Here is a 13,847-nt window from a genome sequence, read left to right as displayed (position 1 = left end):
ACACAAAAATGAAGCTACTTTTTTTGGCTTTATGAGTTTTAACATTTTGTGGCTTTTCAAGAGTAACATTGCTTGACTTTGTTATTTTTTCATGATTTATTTTGAGTGTTCCGTAGAGTATGCTGGGAAATCAACTTTTTTCATAGGAAAACAGACCCCCCTAACGTCGGGCAAATTGCTCTCAAGCGACTGGCGTTTGGTTGGCTGGGGAAAGGAAGAGAAAAAAGTGCATTAGGAACTGTAAGGAAACGTGTTAGTTGAATCAGGCATCACAGATAGGCCAAAAGTAGTCCATCATCTGTCGCTTTTCATTGCCAGACGCTGCTGTTATCAACAGCGTCACATTTTCACTTACCAGCGCTGATCTAATAACGGCTTTACTGCACCTGAGATACAATAATTGAAGACCAGATTCAAAATTTACCTAAAATTAATCAAAATTGAGGGAGACTAAATGATCAAAAAGCAAAAAATGCGGGTAAAATTCAATATTTTTCATGAAATTAATTGTGCCCAATCAATCAGAAAAACTATCAACTGACTTGGTTAAATAGGTTGAACTTTTCTCCTTTGAAAAGCCAGTTTAACCTGATATTAAAAAGGCGAAGAAAACCAAAATGCAAAAGGCAAGACATAAAAACTGATTATTATTCTATAGAACAACAGTGTAAGTGCAATTCATAAACGTGACAGGCGATAGTCGACCAATTTCTTCCGAGCCTCTGTCAAAGAGTTGGCTTCATCAGTAGCTAAGGCGCACAGTGAGGCTAGCTAAATCTTAAATGAGGAGTTTGGGCTGGAGTGGGGATGGTTGGACTGGTGTTGGCTGGGGGTGGGCTACTGATGGGGCCTCAAACTCTGAAAACAACCCTTCAGATCATAAATTCGTGCCTTCTCAACAACTTTGTTGACTCGCTTCATACTCGGAGACAAGTAAAGCGTAAGGCGCTAAGATAGTTGCTTACCATTCTACTTATTACCGGCCTTGAATTTTATATTCGAGGAGAAAAGGTGAAACGGTTAAACACAAAACTGAAAAAGTGCACAAAAATGCAAGCAGAACTAATATAACTTCAACATAATACATTTTAGTCTTATAAAACCATTAGACAAAAACAAAAAAAGAACAGGGTAAATTAAGTCTCATTAGAAAACCAAAGAGACCTGTGTTAAATGAAAAAAATGTGATAAAGCATTAAAAGTACAGGAAATGAGGGCAAAACCCAAAAAATCGCTAAATATTTTCGAAAAAAAGTATTGTTAAAGTCATAAATACCAAAGTCGTTAACACTAACAACAAACTTCAATCGAGAGCGATTTAATAGAAAACCCGTAAGGGCTGTAATAACCATAATACTTTAAAAGACAACAAAAACTACAAAAAACAAAAACGAAAACTCAAAAGCCCTCTTCTCTTTCCTTAAAAAAAGTGTTTAAGTCACAATTACCAACAGCTATAAAGACTGTGGCTATTTAAAAAGTATTTAAAAAATCCTTGAAATTGCTTCTCGTTTCGAAAAATGTCTCTCCCTTTTGAAACAATATGAAACTGTTATTCAGTAACCATTTGTCACATTAGTTTAAAACCTCCGCGTAACCGTCTACTCTTAAAGTAGAAAAAAAACTCAGGAGTAAAAGTGTTGAAGTCTTAAACACTCTTTTAAAAAAAGAATACAGAGCTCAGAGCTTTTGAGTTTTTGGTATTGTTTATTGTTGTTTTTGTTGTCTTTTAAAGTAGTATTACTAATAAAAGACCTCATGTGTATTCCAGCGAATCACTCTCAATTGAAGTTTGGTGTTAGTGTTAACAACTTTTGGTGTTTGTGACTTTAACACTACTTTTTTCAAAAATATTTAGCGATTTTTTGAGTTTTGCCCTTCTTTCATGTACTTTCTAACGCCTTATCACATTTTTTTCATTTATAACAGATCTCTTTGGTTTTCTAATGGGTCTTAATTTACTTTTTTCTGTTTTTGTTATTGTCTATTAGTTTTAAAAGACTAAAACGTATTATAATGGAATTGTTTTAGTTCCGCTTGCATTTTTATGCAATTTTTTACTCCTACTCGAAGACAAGTAAAGCGTAAGGCGCTAAGATAGTTCTCACCATTCTACTTCTTATCGGCCTTGACTTTTATATTCGGGGAGAAAAGTTGAAATAGTTAAACGAAAAAAAAACTGAAAAAATACACAAAAATGCAAGCAGAACTAAAATAACTCCAACATAAAACGGTTTAGTTTTTTAAAACCGTTAGACAAAAGTAAAAAAGAAAAGGGTAAATTAACTCCCATTAGAAAACCAAGGAGACCTGTATTAAAAAAAATTGATAAGGCATCAGAAAGTACAGGAAATAAGGGCAAAACTTTAAAAAATCGCTAAATATTTTCGAAAAAAGTATTTTTGATAAGAATAGTGTTAAAGTCAAAAATACCAAAAGTTGTTAAGACTAACAACAAACTTAAATCAAGAGCGATTTGTTAGAAAAACCACATGGGCTGTAATTAGTCATACTTATTTAAAAATCAACAAGAACAACAATAAACGAAAACGAAAACTCAAAAGCTCTTCTCTCGTTCCTTAAAAAAAGTGTTTAAGTCAAAATTACCAACAGCTATAAAGACTGTGGCTATTTAAAAAGTATTTAAAAAATCCTTGAAATTGCTTCTCGTTTCGAAAAAGGTTTCTCCCTTTTGAAACAATATGAAACTGTTATTCACTAGCTATTTGTCACATTAGCTTAAAACCTCCGCGTAACCGTCTACTCTTAAGTTAGAAAAAACACTCAGGAGTAAAAGTGTTGAAGTCTTAAACACTCTTTTAAAAAAGATTACAGAGCTCAGAGCTTTTGAGTTTTTGTTATTGTTTATTGTTGTTTTTGTTGTCTTTCAAAGTAGTATTACTAATAAAAGACCTCATGTGTATTCCAGCGAATCACTCTCAAATGAAGTTTGTTGTTAGTGTTAACAACTTTTGCTGTTTGTGACTTTAATACTACTTTTTTCGAAAAAATTTAGCGATTTTATGAGTTTTGCCCTTATTTCATGTACTTTCTAACGCTTTATCACATTTTTTTCATTTAACACAGGTCTCTTTGCTTTTCTATTGGGTCTTAATTTACCTTTTTCTATTTTTGTTATTGTCTATTAGTTTTAAAAGACTAAAACGTATTAAAATGGAATTGTTTTAGTTCCGCTTGCATTTTTATGCAATTTTTTACTCCTACTCGAAGACAAGTAAAGCGTAAGGTGCTAAGATAGTTCTCACCATTCTACTTTTTATCGGCTTTGACTTTTATATTCGGGGAGAAAAGTTGAAATAGTTAAACGAAAAAAAAAAAAAAATACACAAAAATGCAAGCAGAGCTAAAATAACTCCAACATAAAACGGTTTAGTTTTTTAAAACCGTTAGACAAAAGTAAAAAAGAAAAGGGTAAATTAACTCCCATTAGAAAACCAAGGAGACCTGTATTAAAAAAAATTGATAAGGCATCAGAAAGTACTGGAAATAAGGGCAAAACTTTAAAAAATCGCAAAAATATTTTCGAAAAAAGTATTTTTGATAAGAATAGTGTTAATGTCAAAAATACCAAAAGTTGTTAAGACTAACAACAAACTTAAATCAAGAGCGATTTCTTAGAAAAACCACATGGGCTGTAATTAGTCATACTTATTTAAAAGACAACAAGAACAACAATAAACAAAAACGAAAACTCAAAAGCTCTTCTCTCTTTCCTTAAAAAAAGTGTTTAAGTCAAAATTACCAACAGCTATAAAGACTGTGGCTATTTAAAAAGTATTTAAAAAATCCTTGAAATTGCTTCTCGTTTCGAAAAAGGTTTCTCCCTTTTGAAACAATATGAAACTGTTATTCACTAGCTATTTTTCACATTAGCTTAAAACCTCCGCGTAACCGTCTACTCTTAAGTTAGAAAAAACACTCAGGGGTAAAAGTGTTGAAGTCTTAAACACTCTTTTAAAAAAGATTACAGAGCTCAGAGCTTTTGAGTTTTTGTTATTGTTTATTGTTGTTTTTGTTGTCTTTTAAAGTAGTATTACTAATAAACGACCGCATGTGTATTCCAGCAAATCACTCTCAATTGAAGTTTGTTGTTAGTGTTAACAACTTTTGGTGTTTGTGACTTTAATACTACTTTTTTCGAAAATATTTAGCGATTTTGTTAGTTTTGCCCTCATTTCATGTACTTTCTAACGCCTTATCACATTTTTTTCATTTAACACAGGTCTCTTTGCTTTTCTATTGGGTCTTAATTTACCTTTTTTCTATTTTTGTTATTGTCTATTAGTTTTAAAAGACTAAAACGTATTAAAATGGAATTGTTTTAGTTCCGCTTGCATTTTTATGCAATTTTTTACTCCTACTCGAAGACAAGTAAAGCGTAAGGCGCTAAGTTAGTTCTCACCCTTCTACTTTTTATCGGCCTTGACTTTTATATTCGGGGAGAACAGGTGAAATGGTTAAAAGAAAAAAACTGAAAAAATACATAAAAATGCAAGCAGAACTAAAATAACTCCAACATAAAACGTTTTAGTTTTTTAAAACCATTAGACAATAGTAAAAAAGAAAATGGTAAATTAACTGCCATTAGAAAACCAAGGAGACCTGTATTAAAAGAAAAAATTTGATAAGGCATCAGAAAGTACTGGAAATAAAGGCAAAACTTTAAAAAATTGCTAAATATTTTCAAAACAAGTATTTTTGATAAGAATAGTGTTAAAGTCAAAAATACAAAAAGTTGTTAAGACTAACAACAAACTTCAATCAAGAACGATTTGTTAGAAAAACCACGTGGGCTGTAATTAGACATAATTATTTGAAAGACAACAAAAACAACAATAAACAAAAACGAAAACTCAAAAACTCTGTACTCTTTCCTTAAAAAAATTGTTTAAGTCACAATTACCAACAGCTATAAAGTCTGCGGCTATTAAAAAAGTATTTAAAAAACCCTTGAAATTGCTTCTCGTTTCGAAAAATGTTTCTGCCTTTTGAAACAATATGAAACTGTTATTCAGTAACTATTTGTCACATTAGCTTAAAACCTCCGCGTAACTGTCTACTCTTAAGTTAGAAAAAAAAATTCAGGAGTAAAAATGTTGAAGTCTTAAACACTCTTTTAAAAAAAATACAGAGCTTTTGAGTTTTCGTTATTGTTTATTGTTGTTTTTGTTGTCTTTAAAAGTAGTATTGCTAATAAAAGTTCTCATGTGCAATCCAGCGAACAGCTCTCTATTGAACTTTGTTGTTAGTGTTAACAACTTTTGGTGTTTGTGACTTTAACACTACTTTTTTCAAAAATATTTAGCGATTTTTTGAGTTTTGCCCTAATTTCATTTTTAACACCTTATCACATTTTTTTCTTTTAACACAGGTCTCTTTGGTTTTTTAATGGGTCTTAGTTTACGTTTTTCTATTTTTGTTATTGTCTATTAGTTTTAAAATACTAAAACGTATTATAATGGAATTGTTTTAGTTCCGCTTGCATTTTTATGCAATTTTTTATTCCTACTCGGAGACAAGTAAAGCGTAAGGCGCTAGGATAGTTCTTACCATTCTACTTTTTATCGGCCTTGACTTTTATATTCGGGGAGAAAAGGAGAAATGGTTAAACGATAAAAAAGAAATTGAAAAAATACATAAAAATGCAAGCAGAACTAAAATAACTCAAACATAAAACGTTTTAGTTTTAAAACCATTAGACAATAGTAAAAAAGTAAAAAAGAAAAGGGTAAATTAACTTCCATTAGAAAACCAAGGAGACTTGTATTAAAAGAAACAATTTGAAAAGGCATCAGAAAGTACTGGAAAAGAGGGCAAAACTTTAAAAAAAATCGCTGAATATTTTCGAAAAAAGTATTTTTGATAAGAATAGTGTTAAAGTCAAAAATACCAAAAGTTGTTAACACTAACAACAAACTTCAATCGAGAGCGAGTTGTTAGAAAAACCATGAGGGCTGTTTTTAGTCATACTTATTTAAAAGACAACAAAAACAACAATAAACAAAAACGAAAACTCAAAAACTCTCTACTCTTTGCTTAAAAAAATTGTTTAAGTCACAATTACCAACAGCTATAAAGACTGCGGCTATTAAAAAAGTATTTAAAAAATCCTTGAAATTGCTTCTCGTTTCGAAAAATGTTTCTACTTTTTGAAACAATATGAAACTGTTATTCAGTAACTATTTGTCACATTAGCCTTAAACCTCCGCGTAACCGTCCACTCTTAAGTTAGAAAAAAACTCAGGAGTAAAAGTGTTGAAGTCTTAAACACTCTTTTAAAATAAGAGTACAGAGCTTTTGAGTTTTCGTTATTGTTTATTGTTGTTTTTGTTGTCTTTTAAAGCAGTATTACTAATAAAAGTTCTCATGTGTATTCCAGCGAATCGCTCTTGATTGAAGTTTGTTGTTAGTGTTAACAACTTTTGGTGTTTGTGACTTTAACACTACTTTTTTCGAAAATATTTAGCGATTTTTTGAGTTTCGCCCTTATTTCATGTACTTTCTAACGCCTTATCACATTTTTTTTTCATTTAACACAGGTCTCTTTGGTTTTCTAATGGGTCTTAATTTACCCTTTTCTATTTTTGTTATTGTCTATTGGTTTTAAAAGACTAAAACGTATTATACTGGAATTATTTTAGTTCAGCTAGCATTTTTATGCAATTTTTTTACTCCTACTCGGAGACAAGTAAAGCGTAAGGCGCTAGGATAGTTCTTACCTTTCTACTTTTTCTCGGCCTTGACTTTTATATTCGGGGAGAAAAGCTGAAATGGTTAAACGAAAAAAAACTGAAAAAATACAAAAAAATGCACGCAGAACTAAAATAACTCCAACACAAACGTTTTAGTTTTTTAAAAGCGTTAGACCATAGTAAAAAAGAAAAAGAAAAATTAACTCCCATTAGAAAACCAAGGAGACCTGTATTAAAAGAAACAGATTGATGAGAAATCAGAAAGTACTGGAAATGAGGGCAAAATTTTAAAAAATCGCTAAATATTTTTGAAAAAAGTATTTTTAATGAGAATAGTGTTAAAGTAAAAAATACCAAAAGTTGTTAACACTAACAACAAACTTCAATCGAGAGTGATTTGTTAGAAAAACCATGAGGGCTGTAACTAGTCATACTTTTTTAAAAGACAACAAAAACAACAAAAAACAAAAACGACAACTCAAAAGCTCTGTACTTTTTCCTTAAAAAATTTGTTTAAGTCACAATTACCAACAGCTATAAAGACTGCGGCTATTAAAAAAATATTTAAAAAATCCTTGAAATTGCTTCTCGTTTCGAAAAAAGTTTCTCCCTTTTGAAACAATATGAAACTGTTATTCAGTAACTATTTGTCACATTAGCTTAAAACCTCCGCGTAACCGTGTACTCCTAAGTTAGAAAAAAATTCAGGAGTTAAAGTGTTGAAGTCTTAAACACTCTTTTAAAAAAAGAATACAGAGCTCAGAGCTTTTGAGTTTTTGTTATTGTTTATTGTTGTTTTTGTTGTCTTTTAAAGTAGTATTACTAATAAACGACCGCATGTGTATTCCAGCAAATCACTCTCAATTGAAGTTTGTTGTTAGTGTTAACAACTTTTGGTGTTTGTGACTTTAATACTACATTTTTTGAAAATATTTAGCGATTTTGTGAGTTTTGTCCTTATTTCATGTACTTTCGAACGCCTTATCACATTCTTTTCATTTAACACAGGTCTCTTTGGTTTTCTAATGGTTCTTAATTTACCTTTTTCTATTTTTGTTATTGTCTATTAGTTTTAAAAGACTAAAACGTAATATAATGGAATTGTTTTAGTTCCGCTTGCATTTTTATGCAATTCTTTACTCCTGCTCGAAGACAAGTAAAGCGTAAGGCGCTAAGATAGTTCTCACCATTCTACTTTTTATCGGCCTTAACTTTTATATTCGGGGAGAAAAGTTGAAATGGTTAAACGAAAAAAACTGAAAAATACATAAAAATGCAAGCAGAACTAAAATAACTCCAACATTAAACGTTTTAGTTTTTTAAAACCATTAGACAATAGTAAGAAAAGAAAAGGGTAAATTAACTGCCATTAGAAAACCAAGGAGACCTGCAATAAAAGAAAAAATTTGATAAGGCATCAGAAAGTACTGGAAATAAAGGCAAAACTTTAAAAAATCGCTAAATGTTTTCGAAAAAAGTATTTTTGATAAGAATAGTGTTAAAGTCAAAAATACAAAAAAGTTGTTAAGACTAACAACAAACTTCAATCAAGAGCGATTTGTTAGAAAAAGCACGTGGGCTGTAATTAGTCATACTTATTTGAAAGACAACAAAAACAACAATAAACAAAAACGAAAACTCAAAATCTCTGTACTCTTTCCTTAAAAAAATTGTTAAAGTAACAATTACCAACAGCTATAAAGTCTGCGGCTATTAAAAAAGTATTTAAAAAATCCTTGAAATTGCTTCTCGTTTCGAAAAATGTTTCTGCCTTTTGAAACAATATGAAACTGTTATTCAGTAACTATTTGTCACATTAGCTTAAAACCTCCGCGTAACCGTGTACTCCTAAGTTAGAAAAAAATTCAGGAGTAAAAATGTTAAGTCTTAAACACTCTTTTAAAAAAGAGTACAGGACTTTTGAGTTTTCGTTATTTTTTATTATTGTTTTTGTTGTCTTTTAAAGTAGTATTGCTAATAAAAGTTCTCATGTGCAATCCAGCGAACAGCTCTCGATTGAATTTTGTTGTTAGTGTTAACAACTTCTGGTGTTTGTGACTTTAACACTACTTTTTTCGAAAATGTTTAGCGATTTTTTGAGTTTTGCCCTTATTTCCTTTTTAACGCCTTATCACATTTTTTTCTTTTAACACAGGTCTCTTTGGTTTTTTAATGGTTCTTAGTTTACCCTTTTCTTTTTTTGTTATTGTCTATTGGTTTTAAAAGACTAAAACGTATTATAATGGAATTGTTTTAGTTCCGCTTGCATTTTTATGCAATTTTTTACTCCTACTTGGAGACAAGTCTAGCGTAAGGCGCTAAGATAGTTCTCACCATTCTACTTTTTATCGGCCTAGACTTTTGTATTCGGGGAGAAAAGGTGAAATGTTTAAACGATAAAAAAGAAATTGAAAAAATACATAAAAATGCAAGCAGAACTAAAATAACTCAAACATAAAACGTTTTAGTTTTAAAACCATTAGACAATAGTAAAAAAGTAAAAAAGAAAAGGGTAAATTAACTCCCATTAGAAAACCAAGGAGACTTGTATTAAAAGAAACAATTTGAAAAGGCATCAGAAAGTACTGGAAAAGAGGGCAAAACTTTAAAAAAAATCGCTGAATATTTTCGAAAAAAGTAATTTTGATAAGAATAGTGTTAAAGTCAAAAATACCAAAAGTTGTTAACACTAACAACAAACTTCAATCGAGAGCGAGTTGTTAGAAAAACCAGGAGGGCTGTTTTTAGTCAAACTTATTTAAAAGACAACAAAAAGAACAATAAACAAAAACGAAAGCTCAAAAAACTCTCTACTCTTTGCTTAAAAAAATTGTTTAAGTTACAATTACCAACAGCTATAAAGACTGCGGCTATTTAAAAAGTATTTAAAAAATCCTTGAAATTGCTTCTCGTTTCGAAAAATGTTTCTCCCTTTTGAAACAATATGAAACTGTTATTCAGTAACTATTTGTCACATTAGCTTAAAACCTCCGCGTAACCGTGTACTCCTAAGTTAGAAAAAAATTCAGGAGTAAAAGTGTTGAAGTCTTAAACACTCTTTTAAAAAAAGAATACAGTGCTCAGAGCTTTTGAGTTTTTTTAATTGTTTATTGTTTTCATGTTGTCTTTTAAAGTAGTATTACTAATAAAAGACCTCATGTGTATTCCAGCAAATCACTCTCAATTGAAGTTTGTTGTTAGTGTTAACAACTTTTGGTGTTTGTGACTTTAATACTACTTTTTTCGAAAATATTTAGCGATTTTGTGAGTTTTGCCCTCATTTCATGTACTTTCTAACGCCTTATCACATTTTTTTCATTTAACACAGGTCTCTTTGCTTTTCTATTGGGTCTTAATTTACCTTTTTTCTATTTTTGTTATTGTCTATTAGTTTTAAAAGACTAAAACGTCTTATAATGGAATTGTTTTAGTTCCGCTTGCATTTTTATGCAATTTTTTATTCCTACTCGGAGACAAGTAAAGCGTAAGGCGCTAGGATAGTTCTTACCATTCTACTTTTTATCGGCCTTGACTTTTATATTCGGGGAGAAAAAGTGAAATGGTTAAACGAAAAAAAAAACTGAAAAAATACATAAAAATGCAAGCAGAACTAAAATAACTCCAACATAAAACGTTTTAGTTTTTTAAAACCATTAGACAATAGTAAAAAAGAAAAGGGTAAATTAACTGCCATTAGAAAACTAAGGAGACCTGTATTAAAAGAAGAAAATTGATAAGGCATCAGAAAGTACTGGAAATAAAGGCAAAACTTTAAAAAATCGCTAAATATTTTCGAAAAAAGTTTTTTTGATAAGAATAGTGTTAAAGTCAAAAAAACAAAAAGTTTTTAAGACTAACAACAAACTTCAATCAAGAACGATTTGTTAGAAAAACCACGTGGGCTGTAATTAGACATAATTGTTTGAAAGACAACAAAAAAAAACAACAATAAACAAAAACGAAAACTCAAAAACTCTGTACTCTTTCCTTAAAAAAAATTGTTTAAGTCACAATTACCAACAGCTATAAAGTCTGCGGCTATTAAAGAGTATTTAAAAAACCCTTGAAATTGCTTCTCGTTTCGAAAAATGTTTCTGCCTTTTGAAAGAATATGAAACTGTTATTCAGTAACTATTTGTCACATTAGCTTAAAAACTCCGCGTAACCGTCTACTCTTAAGTTAGAAAAAAAATTCAGGAGTAAAAATGTTGAAGTCTTAAACACTCTTTTAAAAAAAATACAGAGCTTTTGAGTTTTCGTTATTGTTTATTGTTGTTTTTGTTGTCTTTAGAAGTAGTATTGCTAATAAAAGTTCTCATGTGCAATCCAGCGAACAGCTCTCTATTGAACTTTGTTGTTAGTGTTAACAACTTTTGGTGTTTGTGACTTTAACACTACTTTTTTCAAAAATATTTAGCGATTTTTGGAGTTTTGCCCTAATTTCATTTTTAACGCCTTATCATATTTTTTTCTTTTAACACAGGTCTTTTTGGTTTTTTAATGGTTCTTAGTTTACCCCTTTCTTTTTTTGTTATTGTCTATTGGTTTTAAAAGACTAAAACGTATTATAATGGAATTGTTTTAGTTCCGCTTGCATTTTTATGCAATTTTTTACCCCTACTTGAAGACAAGTAAAGCGTAAGGCGCTAAGATAGATCTCACCATTCTACTTTTTAGCGGCCTTGACTTTTATATTCGGGGAGAAAAGGTGAAATGTTTAAACGATAAAAAAGAAATTGAAAAAATACATAAAAATGCAAGCAGAACTAAAATAACTCAAACATAAAACGTTTTCGTTTTAAAACCATTAGACAATAGTAAAAAAGTAAAAAAGAAAAGGGTAAATTAGCTCTCATTAGAAAACCAAGGAGACCTGTATTAAAAGAAACAAGTTGAAAAGGCATCAGAAAGTACTGGAAAAGAGGGCAAAACTTGAAAAAAATCGCTCAATATTTTCGAAAAAAGTATTTTTGATAAGAATAGTGTTAAAGTCAAAAATACCAAAAGTTGTTAACACTAACAACAAACTTCAATCGAGAGCGAGTTGTTAGAAAAACCATGAGGGCTGTTTTTAGTCATACTTATTTTAAAGACAACAAAAACAACAATAAACAAAAACGAAAACTCAAAAGCCCTCTACTCTTTGCTTAAAAAGATTGTTTAAGTCACAATTACCAACAGCTATAAAGTCTGCGGCTACTAAAAAAAGTATTTAAAAAATCCTTGAAATTGCTTCTCGTTTCGAAAAATGTTTCTGCCTTTTGAAACAATATGAAACTGTTATTCAGTAACTATTTGTCACATTAGCTTAAAACCTCCGCGTAACCGTCTACTCTTAAGTTAGAAAAAACACTCAGGAGTAAAAGTGTTGAAGTCTGAAACACTCTTTTAAAAAAGAGTACAGAGCTTTTGAGTTTTCGTTATTGTTTGTTATTGTTTTTGTTGTCTTTTAAAGTAGTATTGCTAATAAAAGTTCTCATGTGCAATCCAGCGAACAGCTCTCGGTTGAGTTTTGTTGTTAGTGTTAACAACTTTTGGTGTTTGTGACTTTAAGACTACTTTTTCCAAAAATATTTAGCGATTTTTTGAGTTTTGCCCTTATTTCCTTTTTGACGCCTTATCACATTTTTTTCTTTTAACACAGGTCTCTTTGGTTTTTTAATGATTCTTAGTTTACCCTTTTCTTTTTTGTTATTGTCTATTGGTTTTAAAAGACTAAAACGTAGTATAATGGAATTGTTTTAGTTCCGCTTGCATTTTTATGCAATTTTTTACTCCTACTTGGAGACAAGTAAAGCGTAAGGCGCTAAGATAGTTCTCACCATTCTACTTTTTATCGGCCTAGACTTTTATATTCGGGGAGAAAAGGTGAAATGTTTAAACGATAAAAAAGAAATTGAAAAAATACATAAAATTGCAAGCAGAACTAAAATAACTCAAACATAAAACGTTTTAGTTTTAAAACCATTAGACAATAGTAAAAAAGTAAAAAAGAAAAGGGTAAATTAACTCCCATTAGAAAACCAAGGAGACCTGTCTTAAAAGAAACAATTTGAAAAGGCATCAGAAAGTACTGGAAAAGAGGGCAAAACTTAAAAAAAATCGCTGAATATTTTCGAAAAAAGTATTTTTGATAAGAATAGTGTTAAAGTCAAAAATACCAAAAGTTGTTAACACTAACAACAAACTTCAATCGAGAGCGAGTTGTTAGAAAAACCATGAGGGCTGTAACTAGTCATACTTATTTAAAAGACAACAAAAACAACAAGAAACAAAAACGAAAACTCAAAAGCTCTGTACTCTTTCCTTGAAAAAATTGTTTAAGTCACAGTTACCAACAGCTATAAAGACTTAACAAAAAAGGCAGCGCTCCAATACAACTAAAAATCTTTAAGTTGGTTTGAGACAGCGTGTTAATTCAACCCAAATCCTTCGGACACTGAAAAAGGAGAACAGTGATAGCCAGGCTTTTGCTTTGCGGTTATTACAAAATTATTTTAAAAAATCCTTGAAATTACTTCTCGATTCGAAAAATGTTTCTCCCTTTTCAAACCATATGAAACTTCAAACCATATGTTATTCAGTAACTATTCGTCACATTAGCTTAAAACCTCCGCGTAACCGTCTACTCCTAAGTTAGAAACAAATTCAGGAGTAAAAGTGTTGAAATCTTAAACACTCTTTTAAAAAAGTACAGAGATTTTGAGTTTTCGTTATTGTTTATTGTTGCTTTGGTTGTTTTTTAAAGTAGTATTACTAAAAAAAGAACTCTTGTATATTCCAGCGAATCGCTCTCGATTGAAGTTTGTTGTTAGCGTTAACAACTTTTGGTCTTTGTGACTTTAACTCTACTTTTTTCGAAAATACTTATCGATTTTTTGAGTTTTGCCCTTATTTCATGTACTTTCTAACGCCTTATCACATTTTTTTCTTTTAACACAGGTCTTTTTGGTTTTCTAATGGGTCTTAATTTACCCTTTTCTACTTTTGTTATTGTATATTGGTTTTAAAAGACTAAAACGTATTATAATCGAATTATTTTAGTTCCGCTTTCATTTTAATGCAATTTTTTACTCCTACTCGGAGACAAGTAAAGCGTAAGGCGCTAAGATAATTCTCACCATTCTACTTTTT

Source organism: Convolutriloba macropyga, chromosome 7, assembly GCF_964194025.1.
Source record: "Convolutriloba macropyga chromosome 7, txConMacr16.3, whole genome shotgun sequence".
Classification (NCBI taxonomy): Eukaryota; Metazoa; Xenacoelomorpha; order Acoela; family Convolutidae; genus Convolutriloba; species Convolutriloba macropyga.
The sequence above is the reverse complement of the archived record's forward strand: the minus strand, read 5'-3'. Positions refer to the sequence as shown.